The sequence below is a fragment of the Cannabis sativa genome, chromosome 2 (genome assembly GCF_029168945.1).
Source record: "Cannabis sativa cultivar Pink pepper isolate KNU-18-1 chromosome 2, ASM2916894v1, whole genome shotgun sequence".
NCBI classification, from domain to species: Eukaryota; Viridiplantae; Streptophyta; class Magnoliopsida; order Rosales; family Cannabaceae; genus Cannabis; species Cannabis sativa.
In genome coordinates this window covers 11,694,693-11,699,407 of record NC_083602.1, presented here as the reverse complement: position 1 = coordinate 11,699,407, position 4,715 = coordinate 11,694,693, and positions in this window count along the sequence as shown.

Genomic DNA, 4,715 nt, shown 5'->3' with positions numbered 1-4,715 from the left:
TGCATGGAGTATGCATCGGAAGGGACCGATATTGAACTTTGACTTAGATTTATTAAACTTACCGTAATATCTATTCAAGTCAATATCGCCTAGTTGATCCTAGATCAAATGTTCTTAATCCTGTTATGATTAGGCTCAATCTTGAAAGGCTATTCGTGTTCTTTGATTTGTTAGTTAAGCCTACTTTTAGGTCAGGGTGATACATACATTTTGGGAACACGGTAGTGCAATTGAGTGGGAGCGCTATCATAAACATGGAATCTATAGCTTCTATCTGGCGAATAGTAAGCAAATGATGATCTCCTTCGAGCTTGACCAAACGAACATAAATGGTGGAGTACTCATTTCACATAAGCTGAAATATCATTTATACGGGGTCAAGTGTTTTAAGGATAAAATACATTGTAGGGTGTAACGGTAATTTAATCCCTTTACAGTGTAGATCATTCATATAGAGGATCAGTGATCACATTAGGATTATAACAATGGATAACTAATGATGTGTCTATATGGTGGAACTGTTGGAAATTATTTTACCAGGATCTTAGATCTATTCACAAGTATGTTTATTAACATCCTAAATAAGAACTTTCTAAAACGATGAAATAAACACATATAAAGTTTAGGAAACCTTACATTGGGTGTAGCGGAACATAATGACTCCTTCCGTTCAGATATCTAGCCCTTGATTCCTTTCTGTAGCAGAGCATTATCAATACCTGAACCTGGATCTCTTTCTCTGAATCTTTGATGCTGAAACTCCTTTGCTGATGATCTTTCTTCACGATCTTCCTCACTATGATTGAGGTATTGCTTGATGTGTGTGGGCACTACTCTAATCACTAAGGTAATTTCGAAATTCAAAGGAAGAAGAAAGAAGAAGTGGCAGCCAAAGATAGGGAGAGAGAAGGCTCAGTTTTTCTGATTCAGAAAGTGTCAGAAGAAAAGTCTGTTTTTTCTGAAGCCTTCACTATCTATTTATAGCATTCCACTAGGGTTAGATTTGAATTATATGGCATTAAAATAATGAAAAAATCAACTTAAAAACCTACAATAGGTGGCCGGCCAAGCATTAGTGGATTGGGCCTTGGGTTTTGCAATTTTGCAATTTTAACACCTTCTGTATCTGATTTTCTCAAAAATGCCAATTTCCTAATTCAACCATTTAAATGCCAATTCTAACTATTTAATAACTATAAATAAATATTAAATAATATTGTCATTTATCATATTTATTAATTGAACCATACAAAGTATCATAATTAACAAATATGCCCCTATAAACCTTTCTTTACAATTTCGCCCTTACTTAGTGAAAAATTCACAAAAAGACATAGTCTAATTTTAGAATTATAATTGATTAATCAAAACCAATTACATGAGTCTTACAAGCAATATTATCTCAACTAGTGGGGGGACCATGGGTCTATATAACCGAGCTTCCAATAAGTAGATCAAGAATTTAGCACTAAAATTCACTAACTTATTAATTCTTCGTTGAATCCACGCATAGAACTTAGAATTGCACTCTCAGTATATAGAATGCTCTATATGTTCCACCATATAGACACATCATTAGTTATCCATTGTTATAATCCTAATGTGATCAATGATCCTCTATATGAATGATCTACACTGTAAAGGGATTAAATTACCGTTACACCCTACAATGTATTTATTCCTTAAAACACTTGACCCCGTATAAATGATATTTCAGCTTATGTGAAATGAGTACTCCACCATTTATGTTCGTTTGGTCAAGCTCGAAGGAGATCATCCTTTGCTTACTATTCGCCAGATAGAAGCTATAGATTCCATGTTTATGCTAGCGCTCCCACTCAATTGCACTACCGTGTTCCCAAAATGTACGTATCACCCTGACCTAAAAGTAGGCTTAACTAACAAATCAAAGAACACGAATAGCCTTTCAAGATTGAGCCTAATCATAACAGGATTAAGAACATTTGATCTAGGATCAACTAGGCGATATTGACTTGAATAGATATTACGGTAAGTTTAATAAATCTAAGTCAAAGTTCAATATCGGTCCCTTCTGATGCATACTCCATGCATCCAACCTGAGCTTTACTTTAACCAATGTTCTGGAAAGAACATAGTATTTCTCCAAATACAAGTAAACTCTTGTATTAGATTATCATATCAGTAAAACCCTATGTCGGATAAATCTAGGAAAACTTTATTCACATAGTCATGTTTACTTTCCAATGTGTTGACGGCACAATAAACAGGATCAAGTATGTGAAAAGGGTTTCAGATGAATTTATACATTATGTACATATAATCATGAAATAAATCATGTGAACCATGCAACATTAAATGTTATTTCTGATCTATATTAATAAGTAAATCTGATTATATTGAAATGAGTTTTATTTAGGGCATAAAACCCAACAGGGACATATAGAGCATTCTATATAATGAGAGTGCAATTCTAAGTTCTATGCGTGGGTTCAACGAAGAATTAATAAGTTAGTGAATTTTAGTGCTAAATTCTTGATCTACTTATTGGAAGCTCGGTTATATAGACCCATGGTCCCCGCACTAGTTAAGATAATATTGCTTGTAAGACTTATATAATTGGTTTTGATTAATCAATTATAATTCTCAAATTAGACTATGTCTATTTGTGAATTTTTCACTAAGTAAGGGCGAAATTTTAAAGAAAGAGTTTTGGGGCATATTTATTAATTATGATACTTTGTATGGTTCAATTAATAAATATGATAAATGACAATATTATTTAATAATTATTTATAGTTATTAAATAGTTAGAATTGGCATTTAAATGGTTGAATTAGAAAATTGGCGTTTTAGAGAAAATCAGATGCAGAAAAGGTAAAACTGCAAAATTACAAAAAGTGAGGCCCAAATCCACTAGTATAGGGACGGCCACTTTTGTAGGAAATTTAAACTGATATTTTCATTATTTTAATGCCAAATAATTCAAACCTAACCCTAGTGGAATGCTATAAATAGATAGTGAAGGCTTCAGGAAATTTACACTTAAATTTTTTACTTTTTCATTCAAAAAAAACTGAGCCTTCTCTCTCCCTATCTTTGGCCGAACCCACACTCTCTCTCTCTCTTCCTCATTGAGATTTCGAAATTCTTAGTGTATGAGTAGTGCCCACACAGAGCAAGTGATACCTCAATCATAGTGAGGAAGATCGTGAAGAAAGACTCTCAGCAAAAAGGAGTTTCAGCATCAAAGATTCAGAGAAATAGATCCAGGTTCAGATATTGATAATGCTCTGCTACAGAAAGAAATCAAGGGCTAGATATCTGAACGGAAGGAGTCATATTATTCCGCAGCACCCAATGTAAGGTTTCCTAAACTTTATATGTGTTTATTTCATCGTTTTAGAAAGTTCATATTTAGGTTTTTACACTTCTCCAAAATCACTATTCCACCCCTAGAGTAACCACCATCTTATCAGAAAGATTTACTAGCACAAAGGCAAATTTCGAAATCTGATATGGTGTAGTCTAAGAGTTTTAAACACACCCTTATAGACTAACATATAGTTCCTCTTCTTAATCTTAAGATTTACTTGATTGTCTTCCAATGTTCTTCTCCTGGATTAATCTGATACCTACTCATTACTCCCACTCAACAGCAGGTGTCTGGTCTAAGGCATACAAAAGCATATCTAAGACCTCTCACTGTTGATATAGGAAATTCTTTCATGGCTTTATCTTTTCTGGAATAGTTGAGACTTTTCCTTAGATAAAATCTATGCCTAAGAAGTTGTGAAGCTTATATAGATTGCCATTAGAAAGAAAATGCTTCAGCATCTTACTAAAGTAAGTTGCTTGCATTAGAGTAAGTAATTACCAGGTATACAACAAGCCATAGGTTTAGATAAACTCAAACCTATAATACTAGGAACAGGAAGTTTGTTAAGTCCATAGAATAGACTTATTAACTAAAATTTCCTTTTATGTCCTTGTAATAGAAAACTTTAGGTTATTCCATGTGAATGGATTAAACCATAGTTCTATTGGCTTTCTTCTTAGTTTCTTATCTTCACAATCCATTATTTGTTTAAACTCACAATGGATTTTAATCACTAGTGTCTCCCAAGTCATAAGAAGGTGAGTTCCTAGAAACTCTCCCACTACGACGAGGTACCGTGAATTATGTCTAAGAAAACTAAATGGTATTGATCTCTTCGGTTGTGACAAGACAACAGAGGCAGTGGGATCATCATATATCAAATAAGATGATAGAACACTTTTGGAATCAAGAATAATATCTCCTTTATTTGCTACTTGTTTTCAGACTTAGTCATTTTCTTAGAAAAGTAGTATTTGTTTGAACAAACACTTTTTTATCTATTGACAATGGGATGGTCCACCCCTAATCACTTAGAATAGCTAACAAACCATGGTTAATAGTTCTAGCTTTTCTTAAGATTTTGATTAGGTCATCTATGAATCTAGTAATGATTTACATTAAGTACCCAACCATTACATCATTCTGAAATTGTATTACCATAGAAGGATTTAGGCAACGACTAGTAACTAATCATCAATATGCAACTCGAAATTTCTGGGGAGGTAAGTTTGGATATAATTCAAAAATCAATTTAATGATCTTTGAACTGCATATCTACTAACTATTTCTCCACCCCTATCAGTTCGCAAGATCTTTAACCACTTACCTTTAATGGATTTAACCATTGCAAGAAATT